Here is a 21,489-nt window from a genome sequence, read left to right as displayed (position 1 = left end):
TATCAATTATTAATTTCATATCCCATCATTACCACATAGTACTGGTAAGAGGGATGAGTCTATAAGGTTGTATTTTGAAACATTTTATGTTGGGAATTAGTTCTCTTCACTTAAATTTGAATTTCTTTCTTCTTAAAACTCTACCACACATCTGGTAAACTTAAGAACTTTCTAACAAGTAGATTTGGTATTTCTTTTAGGCACATGGTAGAGTTGAACTTCTCTAACTGATATGATTTGCTTTGGCAAACAGATAAATCAGAAATACTCTTTTTTTTCTAAAACACTTTTTTTTTTTAATTCTCGTAGAAGCCATAAGGACTAGCAGTGACTTTACTGTGGTCCCTTCTTCCTACCACTGTCATTGTGGAAGTACACAAGGAGATGACGCCGCCAGCTGCCTGTCCTTAGTGGCAGGATGAGCAAAACTCTTCTCTTCCACATCACTGGTCATGCACCATAAAAAAACAACTGTTGAAAATGTGGGTGTTTTTTTGTTACCATAGTGTAAGATAACCTGTCCTGACTGATACACTTGAATATAAATGCTACTATATCCCCAAAGAGAGATTTTAGTATTGAAGAGTAATGCATGTGAATTGCATAAGTTATTTCCTACTAGATGACAGAAAAGTGCCATAAGCATAAATAAGCATAATAGAAGAATGAACAAGGAACAATCCACTCAAAATTAGAAATAGATATTCCATGGACATACGGGTTAAGGAAAAAAGAATTTCACTGAGTCTAAAGAACACCTGCTTTGCTTCTTTCCAGTTGTACCCTATGGAAGCTGTTCATTTTCACTGAGACAATTTTCTCTATAATCTGGAAAATTAGTATATTAACCTATTACCTTTCTGAATCATGAGATTTTTATAAGAATAAAAATACACATATATAGTTTATAGAATGTTTTCCTACAATAGAGAATATATATATATTATACCCACATGCAATAAAGTGCTTATACAAATATAAGTAGATTACTATCATTTAGAACTTCTTATGTACCTTTCAGATTCTTGGCCGCCAAATTTTTCCAGGTCTTTTTAGGTATAATTGCTAAAAGTTTGGCAGAAGTTCCAAAACAACACTCTGTCTTCTTGGAACTCCTACCATAAAGAAAGAGAGAAAACAGAATAGGGATGCAAAAGTATTTTTACAGGAAACAACCAAGGTGAATCATGTTGGAAGTTAATTGTTCCTTCAAATTTTGTATCTTAAATTTCTTCCTTTCTAGGACACATAAATTGATGGTATAATCTGCATCTCTAAGAGAAGCTCACATTATACTTTGTCTTCTTTCATACTTGACAGTTGAGCTTAACATATTTGAGTCACCTGTAAAGTGAAGAATCTTTCTTACACGTGGTTTAAGCAGATCAAGGCAGCTTGTTCTGCTTTCTGGAGCAGTGCTGTACTTAAATTAGCTCAGAAGCAGAGTTCTGGGGTCAAAATTCTACTTGCGTAAGTGTATATTCCAAGCAGGTCATGAATTTATTATTTTTAATCTGAAAAATGTTTATCATGGAAGGTACAAAAGTGAATATTGAACTTAATAAGACATTTTGTTTTAGGGAGAAATATATATGAACATGGTATTGATTATTTTTCTTTCTCCAAACAATTTTAATTTTTTTTTTAATCAAGCACTGGGAATATGCTTGGCACGTCTAGGTGTTGGAAAAACTGTGAAGATTAAAACATAAATCTCTTGCATTGCCTTCACGGACATACATTCTAGCTAAACAACTAAGCAATTTTTTAAAAGGTAGTGATAAATGATATGGAAAAGGAGAGTGAGGTGGGTAGTGAATGTCAGGGTAGGGAGCTGCTGTTTTAATGAGGTCTGGGAGTAATCTCTCCATATGGTGACATTTGAGCAGAGACCTAAAGGGAGTGAGGAAGTGATCCATGTAGGTCCATGGAGGAAGAATGTAATAAGCAAAGGAGAAAGTGAGCAACGGCCAAGGGGAAGGCTTGCGTGTGGCCTAGATTTTGAACAAACAGCAAGGAGCTCAGAATAGCTGGAAATAGGTAAGTTCTCATCACAGAATGAGAAGATGAATTTAGAGAGGTAAAACTATTGCTGTGATGTGAAGTTGTTGGATAAAGTGACCTAAGAAATTTGTCATTATATCTCTTGGGTCGCTCACATTTTATTCATGATTTTATTCCAAAGTATTTGCTTATTATGTTGAGTAGAAAAGATGTGCAGAAATGTTGAGATACAAAAAAATACTGACCTATAAAAAAATACTGAGATGTAAACTGTGATGAGTGCTATACACGGGTTGTATATTTCCTTCTTGTAATTTGTATTTTTATTGATGCAATCTGTGTCTATGGGTTTGAGTGTAAAACACATAACAGATTGAGTGTATTCCCCCTATAATATCCTCTAGTTTTTTTTTGCATCAAAATTCAATGTAGTCAATTTTCCATTATAGTCAATTAATTTTGACTACACATATATTAACGTTCTATGGTATTAATAACCCTTTATGGTTTGTATTTAACATGGTTAGATTATTCCACGTGAGTGTAGGCACAAGTTTGTACATGTATACACACACATGTTAGAGGAAACTGTTTTGTCTCATGTAGTAAATACTCATGTTGATACTACCTCTCAGTTCTTCGGACAATCTCACTTTGCACAATGTGCATGGCTACCAACATTGAGGATCCTAATTACTTTATAAACATCAGCAGGATATTTTCTTTAAGATTCAGTATGTGCATTTTAATGTATTTAATATTTTACCACTTCAGGGTAGAATAAGAATCTCCCAACTGAAATCTCTTTAATTGCTTTACAGCCTTTGTACAATTGCTATTATAAATTATACTTTCTACATATATAATAATTTGCACAATATAATCATTTGTGCATCAGTCGGTTACCTTTAAATACTTTAATATATTAATATATTTTATAATTGCACCCATATTTACTATTACCACTGATACTTTTTTCTTTGGATAGAGATTTCTGTATTGTGTCATGTGTTTTTCCTGAAGGATTTTATATAGAACTGGTCTACAGTGTATTATTTCTTTCAGTATTTGTATAACAGAAAAAAAAATTTCTGCTAGTTTTAAAAGATGTGTTTGCTAGTTGTAGTAATCTAGTTCAACTGCTTTGTTCTTTAGAAATTGAAATGTATCACTCCACTGTCTTCTGTCTTGTATTCATTATAAAAACAAAAAATCTGCTATAATTCTTTTCTTTGTTTCTCTTTGCAGTATTTCTTTTTCTTCTAGTTGCTTTTGACATTCTCCTATTTATCTCTGGTTTTAAGAAATTTAACTTTATCTGACACAGTAGTTTCCTTCATATTTCTTATACATGAGTTTTACTGAATTTGGCTCTGTTAATTTCTGGTTTTAATAAAATATGGAAAGATGTCCACCATTAATTCTTCAAAATGTTTAACTCTTTTAAAAATTCTCCTTTGGACATTCAAAGTATTTACATAGTTAATCATTTAAAGTTGTCCCACTGCTCACTAGTAGTCTGTGTATTAATTTTTATCCTCCTTTCTCCATATATTTAATTTTAGACAGTTTATATTGCTTTGTCTTCAGTTCACTGATCTTCCTGGATTTTTTGTTCCCTGCAGTTTCCAATCTGTTTATTTCACACAGTGCATGTTTCTGAGATCTTGTACTTTTCATCTGTGGAAATTTAATTTTATTGGCCTTTTATATACTTTAAAAATTTATTAAATGCTCAATCTTTCATCTACCTTGTTGAACACAATAGTTTTCATTATAATAAATCTTTGAATGCCCTTGTCTGCCAAGTCTATAATGTTCAATTGATTTTTCTTCTCATTAAGGTTGATGTTTCTCTTTGTTTTTTTGAATATCTGGTTAATTTTGATTAGAGGACAGATGTGAGTTTTTCCGATTTTACCCTGTTGACTGCTGGATGTTTGTGTATTCCTGAAGTATTATTGAGCTTCATTCTGAGACTCACTAGATTTCCTGGAAACAGTTTCTTTCAAGGCTTGTTTTTAAACTTCGCTTTATAGGACCCAAGTAGCTATCAGTCTGTTCTTATTTGGCCCCTACTGTGTCAGCATCCTTCTGAGTACTCTGTCTGATGCCTGTGACTTATAGTTTCACAACCTAAGTGGTAGAAACAGGGAATTGCATCTACTTTTTGTGAGCCCCTAAGATTACGCTGCTCTTTTTGGGTAGCTATTTTTCTGGTCTTGAATATTTTTTTCACGCTTAAATACTGATCACTGCTTAGCTAAAATTTTGAGAGGGCTTCTTTCTTTGTTTTTCTATGAATTTCTCTGTTCTAATATGCTCTTCAGCAAACTCTATGTGACTTGAATTTTCCAGACCCAGCTTTATCTCCTGAACTAGTAAATTCCTGGATACATTTTGATTAAGATCAATCCTCTTCACTTCCTTTTTCCTAGGAATCAGTCTCTTACATTATCTGATATTTAATGTATTAAAATTAACTAAAGGTACATTATTTGTAATATTTTGCTGGATATTTAGTAGTTTCTAGTAGGAAGGTAAATCCAATCCTTCTTTATCTGTAATGACCTGAAGTAGAAGTCCTTTATTTATAAACTTAAGAACCAAATTTAGAGACACTTAATTATTTCAGATTATTTGTCTTTATGAGGAATATAATAGAACAAAACTGTTTAGATAGTGTCCCATGCTTATCATATCAATAATGTACTAGTACTTCATATAGAGTGTTTTAATTAGTGAGTATTTTTTATATTCCTATTTAACCGATTCCACTAAATTTTACAGATATATGTATATATAAGATGTAAAAGACAAATAAAAATCTTATGATTTAAATATGTATGACAGATTCAATCACCTGGTAAAGACCAGTATAAAACCAATTGAAAATATCAAGTAATTTCTTTGAAAATCTAAAGCAATGTAGCAGATTGGAAATGACTTTGTTAAAATTTACCAAAAGAAAATGGAAGGAGGAAAAGAAGAAAACTTCACTTTAATTCCACTGGGTAACATAAAAATACATTTTCACTGTCATATTATTTGCAAGTTATATTTAAAGATACCATCTCTGTGAATATTTATGTACTGTGAACATGACTCCTCTTCTAGTAGTCAGAAATTTGTGTTCAGCTGTCACTCAGAGCGGCTACTTCAAGATATGCTACTTTGAAAAAGTCATTGAAAGTTTTAACATCTTTCTAAAAGTACATCCTTTTATAAGATGCCAAAGGGCACCCTGGGAAAACACACACAAGATACATCTTTATTTTTCCTCTTTTCAGGATAATAGACTAATAACTTAAGCAAATCTCAATTACTATTACTATATTTTTGAGGGGAATAGGGACTTCATAATATTTCAGAATATAGAGTATTCTTTCACATGAAGAATCTTCTATTGTATTTAACCAAAAATAAAATATTTAGAATCACAAAAATTTCTAGTGGTGTCTCTTATTCTTGGGTAAATGGAGTCAGTTAATATCTCTGAGATTTAGATTTACCATTTACCTACCACACAACTTTTTTCTGGTAATTTTTTAAACATTTACTATTTTTTTATTTTAGAATGGTTTTAGATTTACAGGAAAGTTACATAGATAGACTTTTTTCATGTACTTCATGTTTCTATGTTATTAGCATCTTAAATTAGTATGGTATGTTACAATTAATGAACTAATATTGATGAGTAATTATTAACTAAAGGCAATAAAATATTCATATTTCCTTAGTTTTTACCTAATTGCGTGTTTATACTTCTATCATTTATTCTTCCTACCTAGGATACCATATATTTAGTTGTCATATCTCTTTAGACTCCTCTTGGCTGTGACACTTTGGACATTTTGGTCTTCCTACCAGTTTAGGGCTATGGTCACATCTCTTCCCAGTAAGCGGATTTCAGCTGGGACTCTGGATTCATCTGTGTCTCTAGATTTCGGGCTGACAATTTTCCATGCAAATTCATTTCTCTAGTTGGCCAAAGAAAATTCATTGATTTTAGTTTTTCTAGCTTTATCTTGTTTTAAAGGCAGCATTTTTGACCCCCTGCCCAAACTCTTTAAATGTCAAAGCTGAAACTGAAAGTACACAGTTGGACATTGTAAGAACATAAAATATGGCCATCATTTCCATTACAAAATACATCATAAATAAATGTATTTTTCATTTCTTTTATCTAAATTGAATTTGTGCACAACCACTAAATCCCAAGTACCCAGCAAGGTGTCTGAGATAAGAGTAGGGACACAGCCTGACCTCTGTCTTTTAGGAAGTCCTATTGCTTTTACTCAGCCTTCCAGCCATACCTAAATTTTCTCAGCTGCAGAGAATTCAGTCTTCATCATCCTTCCACTTATGGGTGTTCTATTCAAACTGTATTTGCAATCAGTAAGCAATTTAATCATTTCATTCAGCTGTAGATGACAGTTACCATAGCTACCAGCTAACAGTAGAAACGATATGTAGGAATCGTGCAAATTAGAGAACACGTCAACAAACAAGGATTTGAACACAAATAATCAAACCAGAAGCTTCATAATTTCTTTTTTATACTGTTAAGTGTTAGAGAAGAGTTTCCCTTTCTTATTTACCTAAATCCATTGTCGGAACTGTATGTCAGAAGACTTACTGAGAGTTGTTAGTTTCATGTGCATCTATAACTGGTCATCCTAGACGTCAGACTCATATGGTACCAGGATACTTGTGATTTTTATAAAGCGCACAGAAATGTAAGAAGGACTCTTCAGAGATCCATTGTGGTATGTCCTGTGTAGAATGACCCTAAGTACGGCATTTTGTGTAGTTGGCAGAATTTTTTTTCATAACTAAAAGTTATTTTTCATTTAATACATAAAGATGTAAAGGCATATTAATGGGCAAGAATATATAGTGAGAAAAGATATGAATCTTTTCTCAACTATGCTGGCCTGAAATATTCAGATGAAAGAAAAATAAACTTCGGAATGATTTTGGATTTACACGGTCTGCAAGGCAGTTCATTCTACAGCACGCGCATTCAATTCTTTTTTCTCGTGAGTTAATTATGAGTTAAATGGCCCATTTACCTGTAATTTCTCAAAACCTCTGAAACTGCCTCACTTTCTACATCTATGCTTGTAATTAAGGGAAAAAAAGGTCTTGATCTGAAGCAGAAAAGAAGACAGCTTCAATCTAGTTTATTCTGTTATTTCTGAGATCCAGAAGGAACTTGAATTAAACCTTACTGTCACCCTCTCTTTTTAACCACAAACGTAAGCTTCAAATGTACTTACTTTCTAATCCCTCCAGTTTCTTTTTTGAAACTCTTCTAGCTTCATCATTCATAATTTCACTTTATTGAAAAAATATATATAAAATTCCTCCTGGACTTGTCACACCTTTTCCTTTGTATCTGTGGAATGTTTTGGAGGGGAAAAATGTGTATCTTTAGTATAACTGCATTAAACTAAGGTCATTAAAAAGCCACTTTAACCTTAGCTTGGGCATTCATCCCTCCCTCAATTCTCATAATGGAAATGGTCTCTTTTGTCTTGGGTGCAAGCTGTCTTATGTGTGTTCTGATATGAAAAATCTCAAGTCCTCTCTCTCTCACGCCCTCCATTTACTTCTTTATCTTATTTTCACTCTTTAATCAACTGTTATCTACTTTGGATCCCAAAATATAAATTAATGTTCGCACTCCATGATTTCCATTGACTTTTTCAGTCTTTACCATATTTAAAATCTCTGTAGTATTTGGCAAGATTTACCATTTGTTTCATTGTAATATTTTTTTAATAATGTAGCAACAAAAGTTATCTGGTTCTCTTCTAGCTTCTTAGTCTTCTAGCTTCTTAGTCTCCTAGCTTCCCCTTTAAGGGTTATTCTTTTCTTATCTTCCCTTAAATCATTTGAGATACACTTCACTAGTTTTTTTTTTTTTTCCTTTTTTAACAGCCCACTCTGTCTGGGTGTCACTAGTCGTATCTATAGCTAAATCTATATAGCTCTGTGGCTTATCCCTCTCAAGTTTAAATTGTGTATCCAACCAATCCTTGTTCTTCTATGCCTAAACACTTAAAGCAGTCACATCATGCTCCAATTTTCCAAAGCTGAACTGATCATCTCTTTCCATTGATTTACTTCCCCTTAGACTTTGGGTTCACACATTCAGTGATACCACCCAGATCAAGTTGGAAGTCACCTTTGAGTCTTTCCTCCCTATCTCCACCCAAATTTAATTTAAATATATATATACACACACGCATATATATAGCTTATAAGCCTCTTTAATATATATTAATTCTATCCATTTCTCTCTGTCACCAATGATTATCCCTTAGCTATAAGCATAGATTGTAATACCATATACTTTTTCTTGTTTTTATCCCTCCTTTTGTTCGAAATTATTTTATACCTGGAAATCCCGGTACAGTTTTTTAAATGCATATTTGATCACATAACTCCCCTACTTAAAAGCTGTCAATAACTTTCCATTGTCCTGTTGATAAAGTCTACATTTCCTAATGTAGAATTTGCGTTCTCAAGAGATCTCTCTTAATACTTTATTTCTTTACATGTCTTTACTCCCTTAAAATGCATAATCCAGTCACACTGAACGACTTAACAGTTCTCCACAAGAACCATTTTCACATGTCGCTGCTGCTTTTTGTCCTCAGACTGCAAGTGCAGTTCTAACCTAGGCATTTGCTATCCTTTAGTTTCCCTGGCCCTTTGAATGCTTAATGTCTAGGCATCTTTTATGATACAGTATGAATACTGCTTCCTTTACTAAACTATTTTTCAGTCATAGGATTGTATTTTGTCCTTCTCATGTGAGTCCATGGCACTTCATGCTTCTGTCATACACTTGCGAAATTCTTTCCTATTTAGTTGTTTGCAGCTCCTATTAGAATATAGGATGTTAAATGGAACAGGTATTATATTGTTCATCAACGCACTATGTTTGATCTATAAGGGTGTTAAAAGTTGTAAAAGAGTGGCTAGATTGGCATCCTCATGAAGCCTCATTTAAAATGTACTAATAATGAAGTTAATAAGCTGGGTTTTTTTTGATAAACTTTCTATATTGGCTAATGCAACTGGATGTAAAATGAACCTGATACTGCAAACTGTACCTAGAATACAGTGATTATTCCATACACATTTGTTGATATGACTTACTGAAAATAAATTAATCTTACATTAATCATTCTAACCTTCGTTCTCAGTATTCAATCTAACATCTTTTCTTTTTAAATCGAAGTATAGTCAATTTACAACGTTATGTTAATTTCTGGTTTACAGAATAGTGATTCAGTTGTACACATATATATATTCCTTTTCATATTATTTTTTTATTATAGGCTGTTACAAGGTATTGAATATAGTTCCCTGTGCTATACAGTAGGACCTTGTTGTATATCTGCTTTATATATAATGATTAGTATGTGCAAATCCCAAGCTCCCAATTTATCCTCCTTACCTCTTTGCCCCCTGGTAAAAAAAAAACACACAAGTTTTTTTTCTACTGACATCATTTTATATTCCTTATCTCTTGAATCTTCCTTTTACATTACACTGACATAATAGGCCTCATCTAGTCTTGCCTTGACTATTAAAACATAATCCCAGCAGTTTTAGCACCCTCAGTGGTCAGTTCACCCTGTTCTTTTCTGTTAGAGGAGTGAATTTCAACTGAGGATGAGTTTGTGTCTCCCTACTGTGTATGTTTGGCAATGTCTAGCAGAGTCATTTTGTTGTTACAGCTAATGTGGGGGGAGGGAGTGCTCCTGCCACCTAGTAGGCAAAGACCCAGGGTGCTGCTAATTATCCTGTAGTGCACAGGACATCTCCTTACAACAAAGGATTATCCAGCTCAAAATACCAGCAGTACTTGTAGGCTGAGAACCTCTTTGCTGGACTGATTATTCTGAAATGTAAATCCATTTGTGTGGTTTATCTTGGTTGAATGATCTACACTTGTACTTTTGGGTGCTCCTAGTGTTCTGTGGAGGTGCATCAAGCATTTGACCAGGGCACATTTTCTGTTCAGTTTGACAAATTGGGATTATTAGTGGGATCTTATGGCAAAGATTTTTAATTTTTCCCAAGTATCTATTTCTTCCTTTGTGCTTCTAGCATTAGAACACTAAACTTTTAGGAGCATGTAATGGCATAGTTATACATTTCCGAGCTGTCCATGTGAATTCATTCACACATGATTCAGTTTGGTCAGCAGATTGTGATCATAGGTGTTTTGTACAAAGCCACTGTCCCAGGAGTGTTTTTTCTCACCTTTCAGTTGGATGGGAACCACCTTTGAAATCATGTTTTATGGGTGGCAGAACCAGCTTACAATTGTGACTGCTTGCCTTATGACCATTAATTTAAGAAGGGAAGCTTATTTTGGATCATCAGCAACTTAATATAAATTCTCACAAATACAAATGAAACATATTCTTTTCGGTGAGCTATCTCCTAAAATCATTTTTGCACCACGAGACGAAGCTTGACAACATAATATAATACATGAAACACTTTGTGGTATAGCCCTTGCTTGCACATCTTCCTCAGTCTAATTCAACATGGACACTCTATTGGACTTTACATGACACAGCCTTAGCTGTGCCCATTTCCATCCTGTTCTTAAAGTGTCCTATCACTTCATCCTCTTAATCTCATTGCTTAAAAGTACTTTAAAATAGAATACACACCCAACACATTTTTCTAAATGATTACCTATGCAAGATTTCAAAATTACATGATCAATGAGCCAACCATTTCAATACTCAACAGTTTAGATATTTGAAATTATAAATGACTGATTTTATGATCTTGAATTCTTACCTTATAAAGTATCAATGAATCAATAGCTTATTACATAGGTTAACTATGTCATTAGTGAATAATTGTTTTTAAACAAAACTGAACTTCATTTATAATTTGAACCTGGATTTTGGCTCTGTCTTATTTCCAGATTCCACTTTTTTTTTTCTTCAGTTTACTAGTTATGATTGACTTACTTCTCATTTGATCTGATGATCAGATATACAAATTTCCTTAAATCAAAAATTTATTTTGCTTTTCATTCATTTAGTTTGGGTAACATGAGAAAGCAGAATTAGGGTACTATTTGAGATCTCATGTATTCAATTTACTGTGAATAATTTAGTCAAATAACTATTTTATCAGTTATGGAATATTTGCTTAAGACTGTAATGCATTTCATGTTATTCAGCAAGTATGGATCTCCATAATGAACATTTTTATGGCAAGAAAAAAAATATAATAGGTTCACAATGCCTACACACTAGGAGATATTTATTGATGAAAAGAAAATAAAGCAGATAAAATTATTAAAAAATAGAACTCCTTTAATGCAATCCCAAGAAGACATAAAGACCCATGGTGAGTTATTAAGATACTGGTATATGTTTTGAGCCTGATAATCAACCATATATACATTGCTTCTAAATAATTATTTAAAATGGGCATCTTATGTAGCCACCATGGGAATTATCTTAAGGCTTATAATTCTTTAATTATTATTTGTATAATTATCCCCACATCCCTTCAAAGAAACCTCATGGTAGGTAAAAACAACAAGCAAACAAAGTGACACAAAAAACACATAACCTAGCATAGATTTTGGTGTTATTTATACCTGATTTGAATCCTAGTTCTATTATTTATTAACCATATAATACTGGCTAGGTTAGTCAACATTTCTTAACTTAATTTTTCCCAATAATAAAATAAGAAAAGAAATATTACAGGGCTAATATAAGTAAAAGACTCAGGGCATAGTGAATTTTGAGTGATTGAAAATTTCCTATTTCTCTAATAATAAAATAATCATGTTTTCTTCACCTAAACTTGGCACATGTGTTCTGAAAAATTTTACTCTACATTGGGATTGTATCGATATGAAAATCCTAAAAATTGAAATGTTACTTTGTTAGTAATGAAAGTGACTATTCTTAATCAGATATATATATAGATATTAATTTTTTAAAAAGATATTGGTAAATGTTAATTATTAGAGGTCTGTGAGGGTTAGACACTCCCAGATACTAAGGGTGGAGATTCGTGCTCAACTGACCTGCAGGAGCACAATGCAACTGGACTATGTGGTCCCAGCAAGAACAAGGGCTAGACTTGAGGAGCCTGAGTAAAGTTTGGTCGAGGAGAATCTCAGTTTAAAGAGCGAGGGCTCAATTGATTTGGGCATTAATAATAATAATTTATGAACAAAGGACCTCATGTTTTCACTTAGCATTAGACCCTGCTGATTATGTTGCCGACCCCATGTGTGACCATTTTGAGCTGAAAGTAAGCTGTTGCTAACTGATATGTAGAGATAATCTGAGGAAGCTCCTCTCAGTTACAGTTATCAGCATGTGTAATTCAGACTGATGGGAAATGAAGCTACCGGTAAACAAGAGATTAATAATTCTAGGTTTGTAGCAAAGAATGCACTGTTATTAACAATGCCTAAACATAAAGGAAGCTAACCTATCACATGCCTTTCATATGAGTAGAAGCATAAGAATATATTAATTAGTCTTCATACGTACCATGAAAGGGAAGATTCAGAAATTCAGATATATATGGAATTTCAAACACGCTTCTGCAGCCGAAAATGTTACTGGAGGAGTGTAAGTTTCTCATTGAAAATTTAAAGGATAAAGACATGGTGCTTGACAATAAAATTGCATACAGAGTATAATTAGCAAATATGCTAATTCTTCTCCCCACCTGTTAACATTAACAGGAAATTATATTAATGTTTTCAATAGCTGAAAAGGGATACATTTAGCTTTACATTACCACATTGAAAGGATTGCCAGTAACATTATAAAACCTATAAAAGCTTTTCCTATATACCTGAAGAAAATGAAATCTTCACTGATTAGTGGCTTAAAAATTTAAGAAATAAAGAACTGTTTGAAATTAGAAACAGTATTACTGCAAATTCACAAATGTTTCTTCTTTGATGAGTAAAAATTGAGCAAAATGCAATTCTTGGTAAAACAGTGACATATTTCAGAACACATTATGGAGAGAAAGGGAAAGAATAACACAGAGACATGAATATAACTTTCACATCCTCCATAGAGATTTGCACCTAGCATTTTTGGAACAATTCCTGTATTTCATTTCCCTCATTTAACTCATGTAGCTTACAAATGTCATTTTGAATAAATGTATTTCCTTTACAACAGCCTCATGCAGACTCTATGCATAATTTATTTATTTACATTTCCTTCACATCACCTTTTATTCATTAGTTTGATTTAACTTATATGATACATTTATATGTGATCAATTGGATTTTTATCACTTAATGTAGTTCACTTATATTCTGCAGGCATACTTCATTTTATTGAGCTTTGCTTTATTGCACTTCACAGATATTGTGCTTTTTACAAATTGAAGGTTTGGGGCAACCCTGTGTTGAGCAAGTCTGTTGGTGCCATTTGTCCAACTTCATTTGCTCACTTCCTGTCTCTTCACATTTTGGCAATTCTCACAGTTTTTCAAATGTTTTCATTATTATTGTATTTGTCATGGTGATCTGTGATCAGTGATTTTGGATGTTACTATTGCAATTGTTCTGGGGTGCTACAAACCACGCCAATGTAAGACGGCAAACTTAACGTATAAATGTTGTGTGTGTTCTGGTTGCTCCACCAACTGACCATTTTCCCTACTCTCTCCCCCACCTCGGGCCTCCCTATTCCCTACAACACGCCAATATTACAATTAAACCAATTAATAACCCTATAATGGCCTCTAAGGGTTCAAGTGAAAAGAAGAGTCACATGTCTCTCACTTTAAATCAAAAGCTATAAATGATTAAGCTTAGAAAGGCATGTCAAAAGCTGATGTAAGTCTAAAGCTAGGCCTCTTGTGCTAAACAGCCAAGCTGTGAATGCAAAGAAAAGCTCTTGAAGGAAATTCAGAGTGCTCCTCCAGTGAACAAATAGATAATAAGAAAACAAAATACACTTATGCTAATATGGAGAAAATTTCAGTGGTCTGAAAACAACCAGCCACAATATTCCCTTAGGCCAAAAATTAATCCAGAATGAGGCCCTAATTCTCTTCAATTCTATGAAGGTGTCAACTGAAATAAAATCACACAACATGAGAATTGTGGATTAAGCTTTACTTGGGGCAAAATGAGGACTATAGCCCAGGAAACAGCATCCCAGAAAGCTCTGAGAAACTGTTCCGAAGAGGCAGAGGAAACTCAGTATTATATATGATTTCAGTGAAGGGGCACGTGCAGTCAAGCACACATCTGGCAGAGGTATGCTGCTAGTCATGTGGAGCAGATGTCACCGGTAATTATTTTAGTAGTTTTCCAGATATGAGGAGATGCAAGAATTGGGGTCATAAAATCTTCTAAAAATATCTAACTATCTGAAGGCCTGTTCAGCCAGTTTTCCCAGGGCACAGAGGGCATCGTTCCTGGTCTTCATCCTGAACTCCTTTCAGGGTGTGTTGGAGGTCAGTGGCTGCAGCGGCTCATGATTTAATCCAAGCAAAGTTAAATGGCAAGTGCCAACATGATCCAATTCTTGTAGAGGCAGGTGGCAAGTGCCAATTTTAGTTAGCAAAGGCTCAGAGAGTTTAGGAAGCTTCAGAAGAAAAATTTGAAATAACAGAAATTACTTCATGAGGTTTAAGGAAAGAAGCCTTCTCCATAATATAAAAGTGCAAGGTGAAGCAGCTAATGCTGGTGTAGAAGCTGCAGCAAATTAACCAGGTGCTATAATAAAGATAATTAATGAATATGGCTAAACAACAGATTTACACTGTGGATTAACAGCCTTGTGTTGTAAGAAGATGCCATATAGCTACAGAGAAGCCAGTGCTTGGTTTCAAAGCTTCAATGGACAGGCTGACTCTCTTGCTAGAGGATAATGCAGTTGGTGACCTTAAGTTGGAGCCAGCACTCATTAACCATTCTAGAAATTCTAGGATCCTTCAGAATTATGCTAAATCTGCTCTGCTGTGCTCTATAATTGAAACAACAAAGACTGGATGACAGCACACCTGTTAACAACATTGTGTATGGAGTATCTTAAGCCCGTTTTTGAGAACTGCTCAGACAATAAGATTCCTGTCAAAATATTGCTGTTCATTGACAATGTACCTGGTCACCCAGGAGCTCTGTGGATATGTACAAAGAAATAAATGTTCTTATATCTGCTAACACAACATCCATTATGTAACCGGTGGATCAAGGAGACATTCTGACTTTCAAGTGTTACTCTTTAGGAAATATATATTGTAAGGCAATTGCTGCCATCAATAGTGATTCATCTGATGGATCAAGGCAAAGTAAATTGAAAATCTTCTGAAAATAATTCACCATTCAAGATGTCATTAAGAATATTTGTGATTCATAGGAAGAGGTCAAAATATCAACATTAACAGGAGTTTGGAAGAAGTTGATTCCAACCTTCACAAGATGACTTTGAGGAGGTCCAAGTCTTGAGTGGAGGATGTATCTGAAGATGTGTTGGAAATTTCAAGAGAACAAGAAGCATCACTCAGTGCTACAAACTTTATTATCTAATCTTTAAAAATTGTGACACATACTCCAAACTTCAGCAACCACCATGACCAGTCAGCAGCCTTCAACATCAATGCAAGACCCTCTACCAGCAAGAAGATTAGGATTGCTGAAAGCTCAAATGATGGTCAGCAATTTTAACAATAAAATATTTATAATTAATGTATGTACTCTATTTTTTAGATATAATCTAATTGCATACTTAATAGACTATGGTATAATGTAAACATAACTTTAATAAGCACTGAGAAACCAAAACAATTCATGTGACTTGCTTTATTGTGATATTTGCTAAAAGCCTAAAACTGAAGCCTCATTATCACTGAGTTATGGCTGTATTAAGTTCCAATTTATCAAAATGAAAGTAACTTTAAATGATCATATGCCTGGAATATTGCAGATCTATTTGACATATGTAATTACTCTAACTGAATCATCCCATGAATTTTTACAATTAGCTCAAAAATTCTTGTACAAGATTTTGTAGAATAGATCAAATTCTTCATACATATTTAACATTACTTTCATTTTTTGAAACCTTAACCAGTGTCACTAATTGTCATCTGCTAATGTGGAAAGGAACTAAATGTTCAAACAATTTTTTTCAGGATATTCAGTTTAGTCAAGCTAATTTCTGTTCATCAACAGCATAAAATATTAGTAGATCTAAATCACTGAAATAAATCTTATTAAATTCTAACTTCTCCCCCGATTACACTTTAATTTTCATATAAAGCTCAAAAATATTAAAATAATTATCTTGGTGTAGAATGACAAATTCCTTAGATGTGTTCAAGTCTCTTTAATTTTGAAAGATTCCTATAATCCTTTTAAGAATGCATTTAATGTTTTAGCTATGAATTATTCTTAATGTAAATAATACTTTAATGGAGAAAAATGCCATTATTTAAGGAAATTTGAGATTAGTAGAAAATTGGTTCCTATTTCTGTGTAATGAACATTATAACAATATGTATATAAAGCACCAGTCATATTCATAGTACTTTGGTAAAGTTAAAAGATTGGAAAGGAAAGAAAGGAAATGCCTATATTTCTATAGAGAAAGTATTAAACTTCGTGAATACATTAGAAAACAAGGCAAAAAACTTATGATAGACATTGAATAAAATATAGGCTTTTTACAACAAAGGAGGAGAGCAGTGAATAACATAAGTATTGGTATGGAAACCCAGAGAAATTTCCAAATATTGGCTTCCCAATATTTCTCCCATGTTTTATCACTTACTGTTCATTACATATGCCTACGTTTTCCTTTTATTTCCTCAGAACTAGTTGTCCTACTTATATTTTTGCCCTAGGTGTATCACATACCTACTATGTCATGAAGTCATTCTTGTCCAAACCTCACTCTGCTAATGGTCAATTATCATTCTTTATTCTTTTATTTTTGTCACAAATTATGCATTTATTTTCATGTTCCTCTATTCAGTATTAGCCACGATTACCAATATACATTCATGAATATTTGAAAACCTGAATATATATTTTATTTAATCTGTTATCCTTATGATATAATTACCATGATATAATCCCCCTTCCCATTGATTGTCAGAGTTCCTAGAAAAATTGCCTGTACTCCACTAGTCTTATTTCTACCAGTTTATTAAGGGCTCACAATGTGATTGTCATCTTTTCTCAAGATGTGTTACACTAAATAAGTCACAATGCATTTATTAGACATTGTGATGTTAGAAATTATGAACTATACACAGATAGATATGAAAAAACAAAGAAATTTTAGTTTTAGACATCAAGTCATTTAAATATCTAAAGAGGGTTTTCAGAATTTCTTCATTAGAGAAGACTTAAATAATTATATAATATGTACCTAAGAATATGAGCTTTATGAGCAACTTCTGTAAGTTACAGAATTCCCTTTATAGGGAATGGAAGTAAATGGAGATCACAATGTATCACCACTAATGGCCAAAAATCTATGTTTGGTTTGGGTGAGACTGTAGAGTGGGGACAAGTGGCTTTCTCTGGTTACTATGAAAGTTCAGCTAGCTGTGACATTATTAGTTAAATGTTTGGGTGAACAACTTCAAAGAGGGCAAGTCCCTCCTAAAGCTAATAATATTTAGAATTAAATATAAAGATCAGCTCTTTCAAAACAAAATATTAAGAAAATAACCTATGTTTTTGGGGGGTTTTATGTGTATTTCTAATCTTTAAGGAGTTTCACCATTGGCTAACATACTTGTTATCCCAAGTAAAAGTTTAATTAAACAAATAAATAAGAGCTATTAACATAAGTTCAAACCTCAGCATTTGATATTTTCACCATATTTAAGACTATCAAGGACCACTATGTTTATAAATCTAACCCTTGAGTAGGTGGGAAGATATCAATAGTCAGACAAGTGAAGGATATACAAATTTTAAAATATTATATTTATAAATTCAATTTAAATGGAATAGTGAAAATTGATTAACTAGGTTGTATGGTTTCTTTAAGAGTCAGATAAAATGTGCTAGAATAATAGATTAATATGATTTATAGGTAATTGCTAAGGCATAAGGGAGAACTCTCTTAATTTGTAACTTAAAAAAACAGACATTTTAAAGAAATTTCTGAATAATTTATACCATGCAAGGAAATACTGCTCTTAAGAACACCTGTAAGTTCACATTTATGTACCAGACAGCTCATCATATGCAAAGGATAACATTCACTTGACCTCCCTCTCTGCTTTTGCTTTTTCTGTTCCCCTTGTGAAGAATTCCTCAATCAATACTCTGCTTCTACCTATTGAAATATTAACCAGACCTCAAGGGCTAAGCTTAATACCATTATCTCCATTAAGTATTTTCTAGATTCCTCCTATATAAATAAGGACCTTCTTTCTCTATGTTTTTCTGTTTTTCACTCAGTGATAGCACTGGCTTTATTATGTGTGAAATGTTTGTACACATTTGTTTCTTCCTCTATGATGCCAATATCTTGAATTAAAGAGGCTGTTATAAATTTGCTTTGCATAGACAGCTACTGAATTCTGATATCCACAGCAGCACAGTCATGCCCAGACAATCAATTAACACTTAGTTTTGACATAAAAGTATGTTTAGAATTTTAGATGGATGAATAGGAAGTCATCAATACTAGAAAGATAGATTTTGAAGTTTACGTTTATTACTTATGAATCAGTTTAGCACATTTGTTTAATGAGAAAGGTATTCACTGATTCTTATGGGTCCCTTTCAGACAAAAGTTGATCCAGTAAATTTTATATACTCAGTGACATTAAGGTGAGTGAGAAGGTAATGAGTAACTGTAGAGCCCATTGACTATATTTTCCACATGCTCTTCTTTAACACATATAGCATATAAATAGAAGGCCAAAATATTTCTTCGGTTCATTGAATAAAATTTGGCTGCATGAATGACAAAAACTAAAGCTCATAATATGATTTATGACATGACATTAACATTGTTAAAATGTGCATTTAAAAGTTGTCTTTACATCCATAAGAACCTAAAAATGTATCTTACATGTTAGACTATTTTAGAAAGTAAATATTTTATCTTAAAATGTGACTCTTTGATTTTGAAGAGCAACACTTTTAATGCAATTACATGATCAAAGCTACCCATATCCTATGGGACTTTATGAGTTTCAAAATCTGATATGATAAGAGCAGTTGAGCAACTTCATAGTCTTGGAAATACTGATATATTTAATTTTCTTTATTGTATTTTTCTTGCCTCCGAATGTACTATGTTGTACACATGAAACTAGTACAATATTGTAAATCAACTTAATACAAATAAATAAACAAATAAATAGAAACACATTGTAATTATTTTTTTTTCTTTATTCTTTTTTCCTCTCTGCAATAACAGTAGCCTTCCATTTTACTTAAAACTTTTGAGAGGCAGCCTGGAAAAACTGTCTGAAAATGCAACAAAATAAATGATCTATTTAAATGATTCTATGTGGGAAGAGCAAGAAATAATGATGTAGAAAAGGCATTATTGCAGTCTTTGAGGAAATCTTTCCACAATTAGTAAATACAGTACGTTTAGATGGAGAAGAGGAAAAGTAAATTTCAGGAAGTAATAATCACATGATCAGTGTCATAGAACTACAACAGGATATGATGTAAATACAGAACTATAAGTGATGTAGAATGATTATGGTGTATGATGATTGTGCTGGAAACAGAAGCAATATATACAGCTATAAAAGTAGTTTTTGTCATATTTTAAAAAATATTAAATAATTTTGAGTAATGTGGGTCATATTTTGTAGGCAGTGAGGAGTCTTTTAAGTAATTAAGCAAGTGAAAGTAATTTGGTTGAGAATTCTGTAAAAAATAGAATTAATTACCTAATAATTTCTTCTTAGAAGGCAAGTAGGTCCAAAGTGCACTTAAGGCCAAGAAACAAAATGCAGACTTCTGTGATTTCATTAAAGTGTTGTTTGCCAATATTTTTGCAGAGTGAATAACAAGGGTCCTTAAGAGAAATGGAATATAACCATTTATGTAAATGTAAATGTAAATTTCAAAGCAAAGAGACCAATACAAATGACATGATTAAGTTGTGAAAAACTTTCATGATCTTGTCCAACAAAATAACAGAAAACTAAGTGAACTAAGATTCTCTGCCCACTTTTTAATTGGATTGTACTTTTTGCTCTTGTTGTCACTGAGTTCTATAAATTCTTTGTATATTTTAGATATTAACCCCTTGTCTGATATTTGATTTGTAAATATTTTCTCGCATTCCATAGGTTGTTTTTTTTATTTTGCTGATGGTTTCCTCTGCTGTTCAAAGACTTTTAGGTTTGATGTAGTTCCACTTGCTTATTTTTGCTTTTGTTACTTGTGCTTTTGATGTCAAAAAAAAAAAAAATCATTGCTAAGACCAATGTCCAGAAGCTTTTCCCTTATTTTTTTCCCTAGGATTATTTCAGTTTTTATGTTTAAGACTTTAATGTATTTTGAGTTGACTTTTGTGAGGGGTGTAAGATAGGGGTCCAATTTCATTTTCCTGCATATAGTTGTCCAATTTTCCTATCACCATTTATTGAAGAGACTATCATTTTCCCATTGAGTATTCTTGGCTCACTAGTCAAATATCAGTCGAATTTATATGCAAGGGTTTATTTCCTGGCTCTCTATTGTGTTCCATTTTTCTATAGTATTATACCAGTATCATACTGTGTTAATTACTATATTTTTATAGTATGATTTGAATTCAAAAAGTGTGATACCTTTGGCTATATTCTTCTTTCTCAGAAATACTTTGACTATTTGGGGTCTTTTGTGGTTCCATACAAATTTTATAACAGTTTTTTTTTAATTCCTGTGAAAAATGCCATTGGATTTTAATGGGGATGCAGTAACTCTATAGAATGCTGTGGGTATGTGGATATTTTAATGATACTAATTCTTCGCATCCATGAACATGGGATATATCTCCATTTGTTAATATCTTCTTCAATTTTTTTTTAATCAAAGTCTGTAGTTTTCATTGTACAGATCTTTCACATTGTTAGTTAGATTTATTTCTTAGAATTTTATTGTTTGCTGCTGTTGTGATTGGGATGGCTTTCTTTATTTTCTTTTCAATCATTTTGTTGTTAGCAAGGTCAGTATCACCCTGATATCAAGGCCATAAAAGAACACTACAAGAAAATAAAATTATAGACAAATATCTCTGATGAATATAGATGTAAAAATCCTCAACCAAATGTCAATAAACAGAATTCAGCAACATATTACATGGATCATACACCATGATCCAGTGGTATTTATCCCTAGAATACAAGGATGGCTCAACATATGCACAATATCTACCATTTTAAAAAAAAAAGTGACTCTTACATTTTATGCCTTCTCCCTTTGTCATTCCATTAAGTTCCCAATATCAGTAAAAC

This window comes from Camelus ferus, chromosome 25 (genome assembly GCF_009834535.1).
Source record: "Camelus ferus isolate YT-003-E chromosome 25, BCGSAC_Cfer_1.0, whole genome shotgun sequence".
NCBI lineage: Eukaryota > Metazoa > Chordata > Mammalia > Artiodactyla > Camelidae > Camelus > Camelus ferus.
This window is presented reverse-complemented; position numbering follows the sequence as displayed.